General features: G+C 35.7%; 1 protein-coding gene across 3 annotated transcripts in view; it reads right to left on the reverse strand.

Moving 5' to 3' along the window:
* The window catches only part of LOC138333348 (peroxidasin homolog), a 118486-nt gene extending 98218 nt beyond the window's left edge, over positions 1-20268 (reverse strand). For all 3 annotated transcript variants that reach the window (XM_069281680.1, XM_069281678.1, XM_069281677.1), the window contains exon 1: positions 18740-20268. The gene's annotated coding sequence lies outside the window, so the exon portion shown is untranslated. The remainder of the gene's footprint in view (positions 1-18739) is intronic.
* Between the last annotated feature and the right edge of the window lie 3494 nt (positions 20269-23762).

The raw sequence follows: 23762 nt of genomic DNA on the forward strand, positions 1-23762 counted from the left end.
TCATTTTTTTTAATTCTAAAATTTTAGTTTTAACAAATGTGGGTTTTTTAAGTTTTAAATATTGTGTTTAAAAGAAAATCAATGCGAATAATGCATCAAACGCTTTCAATAGCGAGGATGTCATCAGAGACAAACCTTGTATAGCGTTACATTAGATCCGTTCATTTGGCAAAATGCGCTATGTGTATGCAACACTATCAGATCAATTCAAAGTCTTCGGGGACCATGTGTCTATAGCGTTATGATAATCATACGGCAAGGCTTGCCGTCCATCTAACTGTTTACCATTATTCCAGCAGAAATAGACATCATTTCATAATCAAACCTTTTACGTTGATGAAAAAAAGTATATTTGTTTATCAGAGAGTATATCTAGTGCGGGATAGCCCTGAAATACCTCAACAATGCTCGGTGTTCCCATACAAAGATACAATGTGTCTGTATGCACTGGACGACTGTATATTTAATGTTCTGATCAATCATAACACAATACTGTTTAATAGGCTTTTAGCGCTTTTCATTTCATTCGAAAACATTCTCCTACAGATTTATAAACTTTATTTGATTTGCAATCATATTCGCCAATGATGTGCCATTTTATTACACTAGACCTATTTACTGTGTGTATAAAGTGCCAGCCGAATGCATTACCGGTAAATGTGTACGATGTATATCATATTACTCAAGCTATCAAACTCGGTTTGTGAATTCAACAAACGATAAGAAAATCGATGTTACTCCATATCTTGTGTACATTTATATATTGCCTCACAAAAGATCTCACGTCTATATATTTAAGCATTTTACCATTTCAGGATTTAAATAAATGTGAACAAGAATATCCACTCTCCATTTGCTATACGTACATTAGAGCTTTTCACATTACCCTCATATTAAGATTTTTTTCTTATTTGCAATTAATGCTGCTGCGTTCAAGTGCACTTAAATTGGGTTAGTACGTACTGACTGGTGTCCGAAAATTAGGTACTCAGTCTAAAGAAACATTTAACATAATGGCCATACGGATACAGTGGACAGCATGCAATACTAGTCTAATGCTTGGTATGGTGTCATCGTTTGTTATATTAAATAGTAATGCATCTCAATATAGCCCAACAAAAACGGAGATATTAATTCCAATTAAACACGTTCGATTGTCAATACATATCTCTTTCACCTTTTCTTTCATAAACATCCGATAGTCTAACTTTAAATCCCCCGAGGAAGTTACAGATTTGTGTTACTGATGTTTTGTGTGTTCTCTGGAATCCTCTGTTATCCTTTTTTATTTCGCCCAAATGGGACAGATATCGGTTTGCACCAGACCACAACGTATCTGAAGCAGACTGATACAGGAGATTTACTGGTATATAAAAGTAACAGAACTTAGAGTACATGCACGGCAAGTATCGCACTAGTCTGAGGCTATTTCGATTCTAGATTGTGGATGTTTTATTCAACATGGATACGGCGCGGCAGGTGCTTTCCGTTTTCTTAATAAAGTTATTTTATAAGTTATGTAATAACCATAGAGGATTTTCATTCAATTTTTTCCACAAGAATATTGATGCAGATCATATAAATTTACAGGAACGGGTACCAGATGTCACTGTTGGCTTGATAATTTTGTAACTGAGAATGTCTTATTCTTAATTTTAAACGATGGTGAGATAGATGGAGAGTACACCGAGAACATCGTTATCAATAACTTTAGGTCTGATGGCTAATTTACATTGAAATATACATGGTGCATTTGAATTTTTAATCGTTGGTGGCACATATGTAAGTATGAAAGAACGATGTCGCTACATAACTGATCACTTTAAACCTAATAACCTCGTGAACATAACTGTTGAACTTTTTCAGCCACAATATAGGCCTTGATGACGCCTATTTATTCTAGAAACTTTCATTAGTTGATGAGGAAACCAAGGTAATATATTCTGTAAATTGCAAATCATAACACAATAACTGGGGTCTATTACCGGTATATTATCATAAAGTGAAATCGTATATTCATCGGTATGTCTTTACGACGTTATGGGCAATTCTAGCGCATAACACATTTGCCAGAGAAAATTGGGTTCGGAGACATGTCTGTAATGAATTGTTTGGGCGGAATACCTCGTGGGTGTAATTTGTTCTCTGTTGGCGGTTTTGGTAAAAGGTGTTGTGTATTGATGTTTGTTACATACATACAGCCTTAGGAAGCTAGAGAAACAGTCTTATCATAAAAACAATCACGACATGCGCACAACGTTTTCATTCAGTTTTTCCATGTTAAAAGTACGGATGTCATTTCCAAATGATGCCCATAAAACTACATCAAAGGTGCGTCACAAGCCAGATTTCTATTATCAAAAGCAGATCGTACAAAATATGAATTACATCACGGTCCTATGTCGTATCAAGTGGGCTACTGTGTGCTTATTTTAGTTGCTTGTATAGACATAAGGTTTTGCCATAAGCTCCAGTATTAAATCTGGATTATCCTTAAAGTTTCTGATGTTCATATCCTCGCTACCTACTGGCTACCGCACTCACTATAACAGGTGATCATCGAGACATACATTGTGTATTTCTAAGATGTTGATTATGAACTGATGTTAATGAGACTTCATATTGCAGTGTTGTAATTACTCCAGGGTAGACTTGGTGATATATAGCTCCTTTAATTCATTCAATTGACTTTGCCTATATACATACATTGGCTATGTACTTTATTGGCAGAGCCGAGATTTAATAAGAATGCACTTTTGTCTAGAGAAGGTATAAGAGGAAAGTAGACCGATTCGGCTGTAAATCCCCATGTGGCCGGTGTAAAATAGAATGATTTCAGACAAGCCTGCAGCGAAGGTTCTCAGTAATTAAACTGGCAGTACCGTTAGCTGGTAAACACTAAACTCTCATGTTTACTTGTTCAAAACTTGTCTCTTTTTGTATTGTGATATCACAAATTGGCTTTAAAAAAGATGTCCATTTGTATATGTTGTTTAAATGAGTATTCCTAAGTTAATGTCAAACTTTAATTTTGCAACGAAGGCTAAACCTGAGCACCGTTCATGAAGACTTCAGAAATCTCATTGATTTGTATTTGCATTTTATAACATGTGATCACTTCGTCATGCGTCACTGGTATACACCAATAATGTTATATACTGTACCAATCTTCGTATTAGTAAATACAGATACTTATGCTGTTCATCGAAAGTTGTATTTCTTTCTTTTAACATAAACATTACAAATTAGCTTTGTATTTGGATTATTTAACTACAATTTGTTTCTAACCGTATATGGTATGAACACATTTTCAAATGCTTGTTATTTGGTTCAATTAATGAACGTCCTATTGTCAGCAAGGGTCATGTAAGGACGGCCTCCCATGTATGTGGTGTGTAGCGTGTATACAGTGTGCGGTGAGTGTTTTCGGAGACTGCGGTATATTCGTGTTGTGTCATCTTGTATGGTGGATCTCTTGCCCTTTTTAAAGTGGTATACACTGTATCACTGAAGCATGGTACGGAAGACACCATCCCATCCGTTCACAATATACTGACAACGGGCGAACCAGTCGTCCCACTCCTTGTGAACGTTATGCAGGAGCAGAAACTACCAGTTTTATAAACTTGTGTTTGTCTCGGCCAGGGGACAGAACCTGCAAGGCTTTTTACACTGCATTAGTAATGACAAATTACGTTACATGAATACTATACAGGTTTGCCTTTGTATTTCCCTTGACGAATACTATATCTCTCAACATCAGGTGCACGTGCAAACGTGAAGACCTCTGCACACCAGACAGTGAAAGTGAGAATCGTACAGGCTCCTCTTGAGGCTACTATGGATAGACTTATGGTGTGTAAAGCCTGGCCATCTACATATCCATTTCAATAAAGAACCGGCGATATTATATAATGTATCGACTATGTCTAGTTGGGTATGAAAGTAGAGTAAAACGTGTTGTAGAACTGACTGTCTTATCATATAACTTCTCTCCCATCCATATACATAATATGGTATTTATTTCAAGGCACACATAAAAGCCTTATTTTTTTTCTATTGGAAAATGTCTCATTTTGTTCCGTTTCAACATATCTCCAACGCGGTCTTTCCCAGCATCGATTGTAGCTCTTGGTTACTGTTTGCCAAACACTTTGTCTTCCTTAAATACTCTGTCTTCCTGGGAGTAAATGCTCTGTACACTATATGTCATAATGTTTTGCCACAGTGTTTGTGTATAACAAGGAAGACAGACTCTGTAATGGCAGACGTAACAAATTGTAGAAGCTAGGTATAATGATTACACGTCGAGGGTCATCTTACAACATGACTTCGGCAGTAATCATGTCCCGCAAATATGCAATTTGAGACCTAGACATATTAATTCATAAGAAAGCATCTGTATCCCGGATCACTTACTCCAACGAGCTGTATGTGGATGTTCTACGTATAATATTTTCTGTTTCGTAAGTCTTTCTTGTGCTGCATTGTAAAACGAAATTCCGTCTGCGTTGTAATGCTGAATTTACTTTCTTCTATTGAAAACAAAACTTCCAAAAACCTAGATTTATATTTGTTTATTATATAAAGCAAAGGCACGTTCTTCATTTTAACTGCTCATTAGCAGGCAAACAAAGCCCCTATGTATTATCTCTTCCTGCCGAAAAGCTAAATATTATGATTTATTGTGACGTATATGCTTCTATATGGACTATACATAAGGCGAAGCATGAGGAGTGAAGCTAATGAAAGCTATAGGTTAAAGATAAATCAGGTTTTCTGTCAGCCTCTGTTTCAACAGAAGTAACTCCAGTTAATACATATATACCCTAACACATCATACGACCATTTATTAAGTCCAACATGTCGCTCTAGAACTGCTATGGCTATCATATACATCACCGTTAATCAATGTCAAACAAGTTATAGCCCAGTTACGTAACCATCCACCAAGGATGTAAAGGATCTCAATAAAGAAAGTCTGACAGGCCTCAGTATGAAACTGTTCGTAAAACAGGAACACTGTCTAAACTTCAATCAGATTTCGAAAAATGACATATGGTTGTCTTGACAACAGCATTAGCGGTATCTGCTGGTCGGCGTTGTCATGAACGTTTTGTATTTTGTTACTGGCCGTGCCAATTTAATCATTGCCGTGCCTGTATATCACAGAATCAAAGTTTAAAACCAAATCTGTACTATGTCTTATAAATCCATTGTATATTAAAACAGGCATATTATTGAACATAATACCTTTAAAGACACCAATAAGGAGCAAGTTATTTCCTTAACCACAGATTATGCCACTTTATATTCCAGAAAATAACCCATTATCAAAGTCTCGGTCAGTACAGAATGTGTACACTACTGTATTGGTATATTGGTCAGTACAGAATGTGTACACTACTATATTGGTATATGGGTCAGTACAGAATGTGTACACTACTATATTGGTATATGGGTCAGTACAGAATGTGTACACTGCTATATGGGTCAGTACAGAATGTGTACACTACTATATTGGTATATGGGTCAGTACAGAATGTGTACACTACTATATTTGTATATGGGTCAGTACAGAATGTGTACATTACTATAGTGGTATATGGGTCAGTACAGAATGTGTACACTACTATATTGGTATATGGGTCAGTACAGAATGTGTACACTACTATATTGGTATATGGGTCAGTACAGAATGTGTACACTACTATATTGGTATATGGGTCAGTACAGAATGTGTACACTACTATATTGGTATATGGGTCAGTACAGAATGTGTACACTGCTATATTGGTATATGGGTCAGTACAGAATGTGTACACTACTATATTGGTATATGGGTCTTTGTAGCTACTAGTATAGGTCCCTTGAGTCCTGTGCTACATTGTTTTTGCCTCATTGCAGTGATGCTTGTTACATTTATTGTCTCCTGATTAATGATCAATGAAATTGATGTACTACTACAAAGGCTTAGCCCCGTCTCCAGGGGTTCAGGGGAATTCTAATACACATGTGTGTTAATTTTACTCTAGTCCATATACTGGGCAGAAACAAATTTCTAGTAAACACATTCAACATAGCATCGTCCACTTATGCCAATAGCAGTACTTTCATCATTTTATGACCATTTGATCAGATATTGCAAAAGTCATGGTGTCGATAAATACGTGTCTTTGTGGTATATCTTTAGTATAACATTAATAACATATTATCATTTCTACATATAAACTCGTATTGCCGAAAGGGAAGAAGACCAAGCTTGAGATTTACAAGTCCCAAAGGGCCATCTATAATCCTATTTTATCTGTCTATAGTCTAGGCCATATTTACGACAGATACCAAGACTCGAAAGGTTTTACGATGGCACCGTGGCGCAGTATCGTATTTGTTGTTCGATTCCCTCGGGATTGGACATGTGAGTGATGTCCTTGAACATATGTGTTCATGTATACATTGTGTTTGACATTCGGAATTTGGGATTTCCTCCTACGTTGGATTGGACACAACAAGACAAGTATATAAAACCATTCCTTAAACTGATCAATCACAAACGAGTTATGCCAGCTGTTGCCCAACCAAGCACGTAGATCGGAGTAATGCTCTGTTATAACGTACATAAACATGGTAATTGCAATGTACTCTCCGAAATCAAATGAAGGGATAAGGGCATGTGTACACATAAATGTCATTGCCTTCTATGTCGTTTCGAAATAAGGCATGCATTTATAATAGGAATGCGGCACGGGAAATACAAGATAACAGTCATTGATAAAATAGTGCAGAGACATGTAGGACAAATACCAAGCTACATTAGTCCAGACATCAATGGAAAATCTGACTGTTTACACTCTTCGAACGTGCCGTAAGCTTACCTTACCCGTAAACTTCACTGACATTTTGTGCAACCATATCAGTGATATTTGATATTATTTCGCTTTAAAACGTGGTGCCATTGGTAGCATATTCAATATTGAGGGTACTACTATCACTTATTGACATTCACATATACAATGCATTCGATACGTAAGAGATTAGCCTTAAATGACCTTCACCTTTAATAGGACGACCCCATCAACCAACCAATCAACCAACCAATCAACCAACCAAACAACCACCAACATTAATAAATATCGTAAAGAAAAAGCAAATTGATTGCAACTTTTTGACACGTTCCTGTCTGAACTTGTAACAGCTCGACATTAGGTATTTATATAATTATACGTATATATAGTGCAAGTGCACTGGCGTTATGTTCAAATATAGATAACACAATATGTTGCAGTAAGTGTAATATATTGATGAGTAGTTGCTTAGCGTCAAGGAATCACTCAAACGTGACAGCAACACGGTTTAATGTCCTGTCCTGACAAATATAGATACTGAATAATTCAAAACTAACGAGAGCCCTCATTTTCATAAGGGCATTCTTAACACCAATCCGAATACCACACATTGGTATAGAATTCGAAAAAGAATGCATAGTGAGCATCATTTTTAATATGTTTTTTTTTATATATTTTGTTCCAACCACCCTATTGCTTATAAAGTGAATATGACCAAACCATGTTTTATATTGGTGACTAATTACATACCAAACAGTACTGTCACTGCATAATTCTATCAGAGTATTATTGTTTCTAGCTTGGAATTTCATTGCATCGTTATACATACATGTACAGTCGGGATATTAAACTAGAGCATCCAGGTTTTATGACGATATTAGGGGTTGCTGTTGAGTTGAGATTTATAGAAACTGTGATTCGGAAAAAAATATGCCTTTAAGATTTTGACCGAGACGTTACAAGACTACTGATATTTATTATCTGGTGATATGTGATGGATCTCTGTATTGCTCCATATCATAAAACAAAGTTAAAAAAACACAGTGCGTTTGGTATCCTCGAAAAAACCTCATTACCAAATTATATTGTAACTAGGCAATTTTCTTAAACATATCGATCTATGTCAAATATTGTGCTTCGCGCTGTTGTCAACGCTAAATTACACATATTTCACTACATTTTGGCAGTTTTCCATCAGCAGGATATTGTGGGATGAAATTCCTTATCATATTACGCGCTGGTATATTATTCAACAAACAGCAAGAACATAGTATCTGGATTTGCATATGATATTATCCCCAGAGAATCGACTTTTTTGGGGAATGTAATTTGAGACTGTGCTTGGCCACAAATTCTCAATTGCTTCCATTTTGGACATATCCTTTGCATCCACAATAATCTTGCTGGCCTTCAAAAGATTGTCATCGATCGCTGTGGTGTGTAATATTTCTTTTCTTTTGTCATTAGGTCTGAAGTTATGAAAGTGTGCCGTATGAATTGTATCACTCCTATACACAATAATGTGATGTGTGGGTCATTAAGTGAATATCAACAAAATGTTATGCTATCTTATTCCAAGATAATCCTAGTATTTTATTTAATTGAAGCTTCATACAAAGACTCGATTCCTCTCTAAAAAATGTTTATAACTTTAAGACAATCAAAGGGTAACGACAGCATATACTACGTCTGATTAGTTCGATTTTACAGCTCATTCGATTCATTTATAGACAATATTTCTTATTATAATATTTTTGTTTAACCATAAAATTTTGCTTGCAAACGTTTTTAAAACTTTTGCGTAAATTTAAATAGTATGCAAATAAAATTTATTTCATAATCCGATAAAATTCAACCATAAAAATTTCAATGCCTCGAAGAGGTAAAAAGTTTTAAAAAAATCAGCAGTCAGATACAGGAATGCAGTATAGAAACAAAACAAAATATAACCATCGTTTTTTCCCTTTCTCATTATATACCTTTAACTTCCTGATACCTCTGTTCGCCTCATTTTTGACCAAGGCGTCATGGGGTTTCCCTCTACCCCCTTCACCACCACCACTACGAGGAAATGAAATTTGTTTTCTATTATTTCCCCATCACATATTTATCGACACACAGTCACTACCAAAGAAACAACAGCAAATAAATTGTACCACATACACTGACGATCGTCTCGTAATAGTGTATTTTTCTATTTAAAAAAATAACATAATAAAGCAATCAAATTCAACATAATCATTTATACTGCATGACGACCGACAGCATCTAAATCAGAACAGCGGACATTTATATCAATAATGAGTGTCTCTGTTCTTCTTGTCTTGATAATTCTAAATAATGAAATAATATGACAAAATCAATGTGAAAAACCTAACTGCTGAGTTGCACCGTTTGCAATGATTTTAAATCATTTGTCCTTACAGATAAGAAGCGTTTTTGGATTACGGTCGATTTGTTTGAGGACTATTACGGTGTGTTTTTCTTCAAAGCCATTTCCATTAGACCCTCAAAATAACAATTATGACTTAAATCATTAGGTGGCATTTTAGTTTAACCTTGAAGCTAAATTTGGATTAGAATTGATGTTTGACTGATGGCTGTATAATAACATCAGTTACGATGAAACTCGTCTATTCGGGAAAACATTCATTAATTTAACTGCGAGGCAATTTCATATAATAGAAATGAGAAAAACCTATCCATTTATTCTGATTGCGGATAATAAATACATTTTAACTATCACAAAATAAATTTATCAATATTAACGAAAAGAAATACATTTCAGTAAACAATTGATTAATATAATTAGCACCGGCGTTCTGATTACGTAAAACTAAACAGAACCACAAGTCCGTTGTTGGTAGGACATTAAATATAGCAAAATATTAAGGATTGCGTGGCGTGTTAAAGTATTTCTCATAATTTATACTCTAATCATAAAATGCATAATTAACTAGGACACCACCTAGCACACTCAATCATCCTTGTCTTCGATTCGCTTCCCTAACTAATTAGAGTAGCTTCCATTATTATTGATTAAGAACGTAGCCAGTGTAAGAAGAAAAATAGCAAAGCTCGAAGACATTTCTATAAAGTTATTATCTGAATTTTTCATTTCACTTATTTGTCTTGAAATGCTGAGCAATGTCGCTGTTTCTAACGTTTTGTAAAAAATTAAAAAAAAATTCTTAACAAAGAAATTCATTTCTATTTATAGACTATCTTTATAATGATCGTTGGCCTTGTAATTTGTAATTAATCAACGATATTCCTTCTAGCTTCCGATTCTTCAGTATCGCCTTTACTAATAAGGCTATGTCATCTTGGATTTACTGATGCCATTCAGGTCGCACTTAGTGATCTATCCTTAATAACATTGAACAAGGCTGTTTTCTTATTCATAAACCCAGAAATAGTCGCATGAAACATAAAAAGTAATTTTGTTGGATTTTGCTTTAATATATGTTAAGTAACGTCATCTGTACAGCTACATTCTAGGTTCAATTAAGTAAATTTTTGTGTGTGTTGCGTTTTGCGAGACTGCGGTATATTCACGTTTTGTCTACATCTGTTAGCAGAACGCTACAAAGGTAATCATTGCCCGTTTTGGAGATGATATTACATTCTGAACAGTTTGTTTGCTTGGTTGGTTAGTTAGATAGCTGAGTACACTTAACGTCATTTTAACTACACGTACCAGGTTCTTTACGGACGGCATCACCTGTATATATAGTATTGTGTGGTTGATGTTTTATAAGACTTTCTTACTTGTATGGCTATGATAGCAATGTAATGATACAATGTAAAAGTTGACATTAACGGCAGTTAGAAATTTACACTAAATACGCTGTCTTTTAAGCACGTAAATTCCGCATGCGCGTAATATTTGGTTTATATATTAAACACTGCTGTAACAGTTGGACTGGCGTGTTGGTCACAAAATGTAATAATATCGTCAAATAATTACATAATCCCATCGCGAAGTGAAACGATCTCGAATATCCACAATAACAATTACATTTAGAACTAAAAAGTACCCAACTCAAACAAGGTGTTTAAGACACCAAATGATGAACAAAATATACTTTAATTGACCATGCGGTACAGTGAGCAGGAAGTTGAACAAAATTAAAACCAAAATGTTTCAGAAACTCAAACATTTCCCTCAAAGTTGGAAAAGCATCAATCGAATCCTGTTCAAACTCTATAGATACATCTATGAGAATGGTAAGAGACAAGAACAAAAAATGTGTTTGCGAAGAATAAACATTGATGATAAGTGTTTAAATCGTTGCTTAGATAAGTTTGGACCTAGATATATGATTGAAAGTTAGGTCACGTTTATTAAGCACATCTTTAACAGACCTACCGGCATTTCCTCTACCTCAACCCAAATGTATTATCATGCATTAATTCTCCTTTTCCTATCCAAAGGTCATAGAACGCCTGTTTTTGACGCCACCGAATTAATGGCGTGCCCACCGTGTGATGTTTAGTACCTGGAGCTGACGGAGATTTAGAATGATGGAGCATGGATTATTGCACCCACGTGTAAGTAACTGAGCGACAATGTTAACGATAAACCGTAGACTTTCTGAGTCAATATTACATCTTAATGTGCGCCAGATCCCGGATCTATACGGCATGTGGCTGGAAAAAAGGGAGGAGAAGGTAGCATTCCTATCTCACCTTGAACACACTTCAACACAGGCACTACCAGACGTGTTGCATTTAAATACTGATTACATCTCCTCCGAAAATGCCGCGTTATACCTTGACTTGAATTTTATACATTTTTACGCAACACCGCATAGGGAGATCCTAAGATTCACCGTGTCTTAAAGTATGATTAATAGTTTTAATCTGGAGATGAGACGCATTAGAAAATCATACAAACAGAATGATATATCATCTATGTCTAATGTGAAGTAAATGTTATATGTACTGTACCCAACACATTGGCTGTTTCTTACAACAGATACAAACATATTTTTTGTTATTATATTGAAATATTCGTATTTCACAGATGTCACGTATCTATATTGAAATATCCGTATTTCTATACAAATGAAACTATAAAATAAATGCAATGTATCACGGAATAAAAAATGCTCTTAAAATCAGAGAATGTATTTTGTTTTATCTTGCCATTATTGCAGATATAGTGTTGAAATGTATCTCCAACCCGCATTGCACGATCGTAAAATATAATTAAATGTAGTTAATTATCATTGTTTCTTCTTCCTAACAAACACTCGTCTTACTAACTCAAGTCTCCCAATTGACTGGCAGCGCTTCACTGGTGGCACCACGTTGAGCAGTCGGTCTTGTGAGGAAGATTCTGGGTTCTGTCCACTGACCGATACACACTATCATGCAAACAAATACTGATTTATCCTCCTGCCTGAAGCCCAAAAACACAGCATCTCTATATATAAAATGAACAGATAGATATGCTGTTATATATATGTAACCTGACAATACCATATTACACAAATTGTGAAATTGTAGTAAGATTCATACAATGTATCATGTTGCAATAATACATGTAAAGACATTGAAAAAACAATTACAGCAATTGTAGAGAAATATTTTACTATCACCGATGAAGGTCTTTTTCATAACTTCAAATTGCTTGAAATATTTTAGCTCATACCAATAGCAATAGAACACCATATCTCCCACAAACGACTAAAACAAAAGATGTTTGCTTGTGATATCAGCAATACAACACACGACCAGTATGTCGGGCCAAACAACATCGCCATCCTCAATTACACATGTATTTGTATTAGGACGATTGAATTAAACAACAACGGAAAAAGCGTTATCTTGTATCACTTACAAACCATTCGTTCAAAGGTCCTACGCTTCAAACAGCACTGATCAAATTTCATTTTCGTAAATGCTATATCTATTCCGAAAAATCGTTCTCTTGGATGGAATGAATGTTTGCATCATGTTTCAAAAAAATATGTAGGGGTTTGACTGCATAAAAGTCATTGACTTCTGCTAGAAGGAAAATGAGAAATTTGCTAGACAGTGATCTGTAATGTTTTACTAGCATGTTCAGACTCTTTAAAGATAATGTTTTAAAACACAAGGACACCAGAAAAAAACGGAAACATGTATCCTTTGTGGTCTTTGCATGCATATCCACATAAACATTATATACGACACGGATCTGGCACGCTTTGTAACATTCTAGATTGTCTGAACAGCGAAACTTCACAGTAAATATCTATCCATAATCATGACAAGATCTACTATCTTAGTGTAAGTGAGCAGATTCCTGATGGCGAGTCGCTGTTTATAAAAGGCATGCATATTTTTAAACGCCTACAAAGCACTCGACTGAATTCACATTACCAGAAATCTCATACTCTCCTTTTCCGATTACTACCAAAATGAAGGCACATTTTTTGTAATAACATGTCTTTTTTTAAAAAGAATGTATATATTTTCTTCAATAAGATTTTTTTTTCTTTTGCTGGCCTTCGCGACGCCTTTAACAAACTCTCAAATGGACGTACTTTTATAACTGCAGCAACATACATTTTCGAGAATTTCAACACCAAATATGCTGCACCTGTGTGCCGCCGTATTCGAACTCACAATGGATTCTCAGCCAGGCAATACAAACCGTTCTATTATAGCAATTGTAAAAACACTTCACGGGCGAAGTAACTGACTGATGCTATAAAACATGCATATATATAATGTTTAGTAAAATCGTTTGACTCTAATTCATTCCACATAGCATTGACAGTTATGGCCCTTTATTACCGGCTTCTGTTGTACCGACTACAAAGGTCTCTTGTCTACATCATGTTGCTATCACACTACCCCATACCAGTAGAAACTGGGTGAGCACTTCGGCCCACTCACCGACTATTGACCTAGGCAACTACATCTTTAAATGGGTAACTCAGCCAGGAGAAAGAGCAAAGCCTTTTCAGAAGGACACATTTGCGTGTGTACAAAATATAAGTGAGACCATTATGATATATAGCGACAGCGACGTTGTGTTCTCTATAATACGACTTCATATTTTAATGTAAAGGGGTATTAAAGACGACTAAATTTGGGATGTTCCTAACTGACTTTCTTCACTCTTGACACCGCTCCACTTTTGGCCTTGAGTTGAGAATTCGCTTCTTTAAAGAAAGTGCTGAGTTCTGTCTCCTGGCCGAAATACACTTCATTCTTTGCCCCTGCTTAGCAGTAAACTTACGTGGAGTGGGACGATTGGTTTTTATTTGACCGGGTGTAATGTGTTGTCCGTTTTAGATAGCACTATAATAAGGTTAAGAATTCCACTATAACAAAATCACCAATATACCACAGCCTCCAAAGACCCAAAACACACTTTATATTGAACAGGGAAGGGCTTTCTTAAATAAAGCTGGATGTTAATAGGACATTTAACTAAAACAATCAACGACATTTACATCTCAGTTGTTGTTTTTTTTTTCTTTTTTTTTTCTTTATTTTTTTCATTTGAACGCTTGTCCTTTGAGGCTCTGGTTTCTGTCCCCTGGCCAGGCCACACCATAGTCTATACGTGGTTAAGCATTCAGCCGAAAGAGTGTGGAGCGACAGATTTGTCCGTGGTCAGTATAAAGTGACCGGGAAAGGTGTCCATGTTTGGTGTCTTTGGCGACATACTTCAGTGAGATAGCACTACAAAATGGACAAGCCTCCCTCTATTACAATAAGACATAATACGAATAAACCGCAGTCTCCAAAAACAAGCAGCACGCACTTAAAAAACGCAACACATCGCACACATACACGTAGTAGGCCGTCCTCAAATGACCCTGTCTAATTCTAATTTGTGAACACATCTTCCTTAATAGAAGTTAGAAGCATTTCTAATATTATTCTCTGTGGTCTTATTGATTTTATCGATGAATCGAAACTATGCTGAATGTTTATAAGTACTTGGATAAAAAATAATTATGCCTATAAAGAATAATTATCACATCATTTTGACCAGTTTTGTTCAGCTACAATATATGATTGATATGGCTTACCACGGTTATATCAGTCAACCATCTCGTTAACATCTGCATCGCGACAATTCTAATTAACGACTATTGTTCTGTCAACCAGCTTACGGATTCAAATAAATTAAACTGTGTTTTCCATTGAAATAGTTTCTTCAAAATATTGCACCATATAATGTCATTTCCATGACATCATTACAGATTTCAGCGGGAGCCTCATGGAATTACATTTAAAGAAAATCCAATGATTGTGACTCGAAATTCTAACAGCGAACCTTGACAACTTCAATATAGCAAAACATAATTACGAATTCAATAAAAATAGCAATCCCTCATTCAACCAAGTATCTTTAAGTATTTCGTTCGGGAGTCTGCAAATGAAAAATCGGTAATCGATACGAGAGATTTGCACTTTATGCGACACGGTGATCTTTTTTTATATATATTTTTTTTTACATTTGGTCATGAAGCATTTGAAAATAAATCATTGATCAACAGCCTGGTTTGAACAAATTCAATAGCCTTGATGACACAATGCCTCTGTGTTCTACATAATATGAACGACCACGTTTTAAATAAGAATTGATCGCCTCTTTTATTTTTTAATTTATCTAGTTTTTTTACTCGAACCACATAAAAATACCCCCTTTTATACGGAAAGGAATGCACTACTTCACGTCAAACAGTTTTATTTTATTCCATTTTTATTTTTTTTCATTCCCTAAAATTTGTTAAATATTTCGTCCGGAGCGCTTTCAATCAATAATTATAGTTTGTCTAAGCCATGCTTAAATTGTATTTGTGTGATTGATGTCAAATGAATAAACTATGTAAAATTTTAAAATAAATATCTATTATTATTATTTGTTTAACATAATATAATATGTATTTTTGATTTCGTCTTATGCAGTAAGACATCCTCGTTGAAAGCGCTGCCACAAACGCTTTCTCATTAATGTTTTAAGAAAGAAATCATATATCCTTTTGTCAGATGTCATATAGTTGTGTTTTATAAACCATTGCTGCGTTTACTGTAAATCGAATAACAAACGTAAGTAGAACGACATTGTAAATTTGTCGATTATTCGCTAGGGACAATATTCCTCCCGAGTGACACAGAAATAATGTCAAAAAATTATTTGCTATTGAAACTGGTATTGGGGACCCAGCTATTTTTTCACTAATGAACGATTATTAGACTTTTTAAAACTCATTATGTTCTAATAGCTATAGTCAAGTGCTTGTTTTCGTGTGGCATTCCATAAGAAGTGTGATTCTTCACGCATGATTTGTCAAAAGTTTAACCTATTATTCACATTTTACGTCTGCGTACACCGCTCTGTAATGCACACTACACATACTTGTTTGCTGTTTGCCCAAGCGTGGCGCATACATATATTAATGTAATCAGATAGCTATCTGTAAAACTACATGTAACATGTTTTAATTAGTATCGGAACTAACTGATGAAGTCATAAGTATATTCGACATACCGCTATCACTTCTCATTTTAATAACAATGCATAAGATATCGTTCTATTTTCATGTATTAATCCAAGCTGTAAGCACGGACTGGACAATGTTCAAATAAACAGTTGCATATAATTACTGTATCTCTAATAATTCTACGCTTAACGAAAAAAATACCGTTCCGGCTGAAAGACGACCCGTTCTCCTGAAGTTAGTGTTCGTGGTCGGCTTGTGCCTGATGTTGCATAGCAAGTGTATTATTAACACTGTACGTTTCAACAGCCGTTACAAATGGCCCTCGCTTTATTGATATTATGAACTGACACACAATTATACTAAAGTTGTGGAAACAGGACCATAGAGAGATGACTGAATACACTGCGATGAATGCGAGTTTAAGGACGCATGTCACGTACATGGTCGGTTTGCTGTTAACAAAACTGAACCCGCTGATACGGCTCGCGTTTTCTGATATCGTTCAGATAAATATCGTGACTCAGTGTCAAGCAGTTCTCAACGAGTTCAGATCAAATTATTCTATGGCATTTCTTAAGCAAATTTGAGTAATAATATCAGGATGCGAAATACTGTTATTATGTGACAACTAGCATATGTTTCCGCAATATTACCATGAACACTATTCTAGGTACACATGGACAAAATTACGCGAACATAGAGCGAATCTGAAAAATACCAACAAGTTAGAGTAATGTATATTTTGACGAGTTTTCGGATGCATAGCGTGTGTGTTCGAGTTATGAGTTATTTGACTTATTTTGGGTTCGTCCAATGTACGAAATTCGATGAGTGCATCACCCAGTTACATGGCAATGAAGACAAACAAGTACAACTAAAGCCTGGAATGTTGTCGCATTTGTCAGTAATAACGAAAGTCGGTGTGTAGTCTTACACGTACGGCCCGCTGTGAAATTTGTAACTGTTTTGACTAGAAGAAAATAGATCGTCGGTATAGTGTAATGATTATTCAGATGTGGTACTAGGTATGTCTAATCTGCTTCACATCGAAAAGTCATTTACAGATTGGAGAATGATTTGCCTAGCAGACTGTTACTTATGCAACTGCATAAATACAGGTACACGTATGGTATATAACAGACTCATTAAAATGTCATTTTACACGCTTTTGCAAAACACACGATAGAAAAGACCACATGTACAAAGGTACATATGGCGTTTTAATTTTTCAAAGAAGTAACTTTGTATATTATGCAAAACTCTCCAGATATTTAAATAAATTTCGTCTTTGTAGATTGTTGTGTTTCTTAAAAAAAACTATATACATCTGTATTAATTCAGGTGTTCATTTATGTGTCGACGATATTTATCTCCTCTCACATTTTTGAAACAAGTTGAAAATGTCACGCTAGGATATTTTGTATACCATACAATAAAAGTCAGATATATAAAATTGTTTCATATTTTGAAGATGAATGTGTTTATTATCTATAATCCGATTATATATCATTAATATCATTTTGTACATTGCAAGGTTTTGCTTCATTCACATTGGTAAAACATGTAGTGGAGAGGGATGGTGAGATACTTGTAAAGTGATAGCGTGCCTATCACCACCCTACACAAGAGCTCGTTCTCATCGTACACACTGGTCATTAAGTCCTCATAACAGTCAAGTGTTTTTATTGTGTACAGCCTTGGCCTGCTTTACAACCATTCCTTCCTTCCACGGCCACAAAACTAGCTCGTCCGCAACGGTATCATTCATCATTAAACACGGAACTATTCCATTGATGATTCTACCTATATTGACGGTTGTGTTCGGCCCGTCACATAAAACAATTAGTTGTAACTAAACTTAATTGTATTCTCGCTTTACAGTGGCTGATATTTACAGGATATCTGCCGCCGGCGAGCTATCCTGTTAACCAGTGCTGTTTTAATTATACTGGTACCTCTTTTAATCATGGTGTGAAAGCGAATTGTATTTAGTTTCTGAACATCTGAAGAACAACGCAGAGTAATCACAATCTAATGGTTTGAGAACATCTTTTGAAATCTAAAACTTTATATCCAAACAATATTTGGAATAAAGTATTGTGTACAATTTTACAATTTTGGTAAATCAAAGTGCTATAAATACCGCATATAAGGACTTTTAATGGCGAATTTATCTTAAGTTAATATATGAAATATTGTAATGATTCTAAAGAACCAAACCCCGTACTCTTAAAACTGTATGTAAAAAATTTAACTCATGTTTGATTGTATAAGTTTCTCTACTACTGGGATGCACAAAGAACTCAGCAATCACATGTTAAGAAAAGAATGTTGAAATTGACTTCCTTTTCGCATTTTTTTCTGTAAGATGTAAACTGCAAATCTAGTTTGATATATTTCATTTCAAAATCTACTCGATGGTGGATAAAAACTTACCTGATAGACAGTCCTCTAAATCCAAATTTTGCTTAATCCGTTTGGGAATTTTAAGTTTGAAGATCACACTTAAATCATTAGTTTAAATCCGGTCCTAAGCATGTTATAGCAGTTGTCGCATAATAGATCTGTGCTTCACACAATACAAAAACAGGTATACTATACATATACTCCGGAGGTAATGTCAGTATTGTCACATCCAGTTTACCGCCGGTTGTGAATCATACACGTGCAATAGGTGGTCATGATACTTTATCTCTTCTTACACCAATACTGTATCACGATATTGTAAAACAAAAGTGAAGTATCACGAAACTTCAATAAAACAAAAGTTGGGTCAATTTTTGCACCCTGTGTTTGATAGTATTCGTCAGTTATACTATGTGCGTCCGGGTACTAGTACTGCTCCAGCGAGTATGTGAGACAGCTGTGTGGCAGCGCACACAGGCTGAGATACCGTTGGTAGTCAATTGATCTATGGCTATTTCGAGGTGTGATTGATGGAAGGTCAAACGCCAGGTAGTGGCTTATGTATCAGCTCCATTCACAAACACACTACTGGTTCACAACATTAACACTAAACACTTCTGCTTTATTCAAAATCATAACAGCATTATATCGATCTGGTCTTGTATGGGATGCTGAACCTGCGATCAGTTCGGCGGCTATCGACACGAGCCCCGCACGAGCGACTAACCGTGTTCAACAGCCAATGGAATCGAAGCTTGGTTTTTGCACGACTATAATTCGGGTTTGACAGACAGAAGTTTCTAGGAATATGATGAACATTACCACTAGTCTTCTATCAGACAGGCGGGACACCATGCAACACTGCGTTGGGATAAAGGACTGAGTGTGTTTTGGACCACGACGAAACACGGAATATTTTACTATGTTACTACAGGGACATGAGATACTAAAGAGATCCATATGTATGCTGAAATGATTAACAGCAATGATCTGCTGATTGTTGAATTCATCCAAGCATACATAAAACAAAACGTTATTTAGTTAATGAAAAGGGAAATTCTCAGGAGAGTTCTAATTCCCGGAAGGCTGCCACAATTTAGTTCCTAACTTCACTCGCTCTAAATCAACACGTTCGAGTCATGGATTAAGCAATTAACGTGAAGTGCCTAAGTGTCTTGTACCGAGCACTTCTAATTAACGGAATCATAGTACCCTGACTAGCAATCCAGGGGTCTCACAGCTAAGTACACGTAATGAGAATACATTTCCATATTTGTCGTAATTAGGAGGCCCGTAAAGAATACCTAACATCCCTTTATTAAGCAGAACGGAGCGCAAGTAGGAATTAAAACAAGGAGAGATACATAATGAATACAAACCGCTTCTGTGATAATAGACGGGAAAACTGACCCGTACTTTTGTGCTTTCTTTATTCGATTTGTTCGGAGTTTCATTTCACATGTATATTCGTATATGGACTGCATATACATGTATGTAACGTGTTAATCACATATTTGATCGTTTAGGGACGGGATTTCCTACATTTTAATTAGAAGGACGTTTGCTAAGGACTACAATGTATAATGAAGTCGATAATTCATGATTAATAGAAGAGTGTATGTATGCTGTGCATAAAAATCTTTAATATATTGATATGACTTGTATACCACAATTGAGTATATAAAACAAAAAGTATACTCCAACCTGTTTCAAAATAGTGTAGTCAAAACGTCACAACGTTTAATGTGTTGTTATTCATTTGGTTAATTTAGACTTAATCGGTTATCCAGATAGATTCCCGTTGTGATAAAGAGCGAGATGACAATGAAGAACACGATAGTGGTAGTTACATCTCACCCTACACTTCGCCTGATCTTACTACTGTCCACTAAGGTGGGCGGTAAAGCCAACAATCTAAGACGAATGTAATACTTAATAAATATATCATAAATATTTATGTAAACGTCAGCTAGGTGGCGTGAGTTGAGCATGTTATATAGTGATAACAATTGCATAACTTTTGTACGATTTTTGCTTTTATCAAACTATAAGAGTAATTGTCTATAATTTAAGTTGGTGATATTTTGAACCAGAGACTTGTCTTCTAAATGGTCGAAACAAACACATCATACACAGCTAATGCAGTTACTATATACTATAAATCACTTTACTTTCACGAGATACAAGTTCCCGCGTAATCTAGAGAGTTCGAAAACGAATTATAATGCTTCATGAATAACTGTTTAAAAGGTTATATGAATGCACGATTGTCAGTAAATGTCCTTGACCGTGAATTTGCTCATTCCGGAATAGGTCGAAAATAATGAAAACGCGAAATAGTGTATACACGAAAATAAAACGGTTTTTATATATTGACCTAATTTTCTCGAAGCCTTCCATAGAATTACTTAATGATATATCGTATTCCAGCTCGGAGGAATAACCAGTTCCGTTGATTAATAGAACTGTCACCTGCATCGTCGGCAACTCATTCTTTGTATCAAGGTCACAAAGGAAAGAGCTGTGCCACATGGATTGGTAACCATGTGTCATACATGACAGATTTTATATGCACTAACATGAAATGTAAAACCCAGAGTAAATAACCGTGCTTAATGTTACGGAATGTAAAATGACATTAAATCAGGATTTGACATCATTGAATTTTGCATAACGTGCACTTTTTATTTGTGAATATGCCATCTCGAAATTGACAATACAATACTGACATGCTTATCAGTGACGTGTTCAGCTCGTTATTTGAATTTTTCTTTTCGATTTATCTAAATTAAACATTTCGCCCATTCAGCAAACATCACGCTGATAATTTACCATAATGGTTTAAATTTGCTTTTTTATAAAAAAAAAACCAACTAAGGTTATTTTAGGGCATTTGAATGTGTCTTATTGTGATTGCGGATATCTGTCTTAATATATAGTGCAAAATCACTGCCGTATGATATTAGGGAAGGGCAACCGTCTCACAATTACGAGTAGACATAACATACGTATAGTGCAGCCTCCAAAAATATGTAGGTATTCTTCACACATGCAACACATTGCATACATAGAAGGCCGTCCTAAAATCAACTTAACTGTTTAAAAGAACCCTAAGGCTAACAAACCCAACAAACCGAGAAGTATACCAGATCTTGTCACGTATTACTTAAAACAGTCGAACCAGTTTCTTTTATGCTGAAAGGTAAGCAGGAGCACCAACTTCCATCTTTGTAGACTATGGCGTGTCTCGGAAAGGGGAGGCGATGTCACGGGAGATGTAAGGAAATAAAAAAAATTCTTTTTTGAAAATAAGACCTGATCGCCTTTTATTACCATGCAACGGAGACAGCAGGTGTATTCCAACGCCTACCTGCTGGCAGCACTGCATTTGACACCTTCATATAGATTAATTGAAGTGATGAAATTAGATATCGGATCCTTAAAATGAATGAGGTCTTGTAAGCAAAAACAAAGCTTACATAACATAATTTAATGGTGAACGGCCGTCTAGGCATATGTGTTCTTACACTAATAGGCAGCTTTCTGCGATGAATGTGTGTGCAATCAGAAACGCACAGTCTAAATGCTTTCATCAATAAAACTGCCGATGATTCACAAATAATTAGAGAAGTGATAGGTAGCTCCTACACACAGTCCCAGGCCAGAGACGTCACGAAAGGCAATAACTTCGAAAGCAGCAATATTTGTCATTCTCTTAGTTATTTATCATGCAAATACTTGAATTCCTCTTGGTCACAATGATGAAATATCGGGCACGTTCCTTACAATTTGAATGAAGTGGAGCAAGCACGATGTATTGCAATCTCGTATAAGGTTGTATTTTTCTTGCCTTAGGATTCCACTACGAGGGACCTGGAAACCGCCAGAGTAAATGGGTGAAATCGTTATACACTATCACCATCTCAGGAAAAGCTGTTCTTTCGACTTTTTAGAAACAGTTAATATCATCTGATAACACTAGTCTGTATAGTTGTCTGCCAGAGGCGCCCAGCACATTCCGCATCAGGTGTGTTCAGATAGCACTAATGCAGCAGATAATTTCCATCTTCAAATTTGTTTTATTTAATCAGTTTTCAATCTGATATAGCCTTAGACTTCTCTGTCGGTAGATAGACACGCATGCTGACATTGATGGGAGGTGTAAGCACCAACAACTGCTCAAAACGATCACCTGGCAACGCTTCGACGGAAGTACTAATCACTAGCGATATCCAGCGTATATTTTCATTTTAGTGAATCTGTATTAAAACACAAACATACACATCATTTTTTTTAATATTTAATCGGTGTTAAACATGTATTGTATTGAATATATTCATTGGAGATATCCTCATGTTGTTTTCCTTGCAAAGCTCTCAGCATAAATTTTGGTTGGGTACGACTGGTTTGCCGGATGTGAGGTGTTGTTCGGTTTCGTCGGCGGAATGCTGCGCTGACACAGTAAAAAGGGCAAGAGGTCCACTACGAGAAAAACACAACACGAATATAGCGCAGCCTCCCAAAATATACTACCAAATCTTTTACGTATATTTATTTTATCATGACCAAAATGTTCCTAGACGGGGACAAATCTTCCTTTTTAATGATTTCTTAGATATTGTAGTGTAGAGAAAGTATAAACAAAAGTACACTTGAGCAATACAAAAATACATTCACTAAAATGTAACGTCGAAATATTTCTCATTTATTTAAATGACATACTCGCTTTTGTTGTTAGGGTATCGTGAACAAATGGACAAAGATAAGTCATATTTGAACTGGTTTAACCCAATTAGTCAATGCGAAAATCTGACAAGACGTTGTCTCTGCACGCTACTGCCAACGGTCCACCGATCATACGGAAGCACGGATCAGCGATGTCTTCAAATCACCGATTAATCAAATATGGTTGTCAATACCGTCCCCGTGTTATCTGATTAGCGCCACGGAGATTAAACGGGCCGTGTACATATTGCATGCTGTACGTCTTTAGATAAGTGGCTAAGATCGAATGTCTAAAACCGCAACTACAGTCATATGTACTGACGAATAC

The sequence above is a fragment of the Argopecten irradians genome, chromosome 10 (assembly GCF_041381155.1).
Source record: "Argopecten irradians isolate NY chromosome 10, Ai_NY, whole genome shotgun sequence".
Classification (NCBI taxonomy): domain Eukaryota; kingdom Metazoa; phylum Mollusca; class Bivalvia; order Pectinida; family Pectinidae; genus Argopecten; species Argopecten irradians.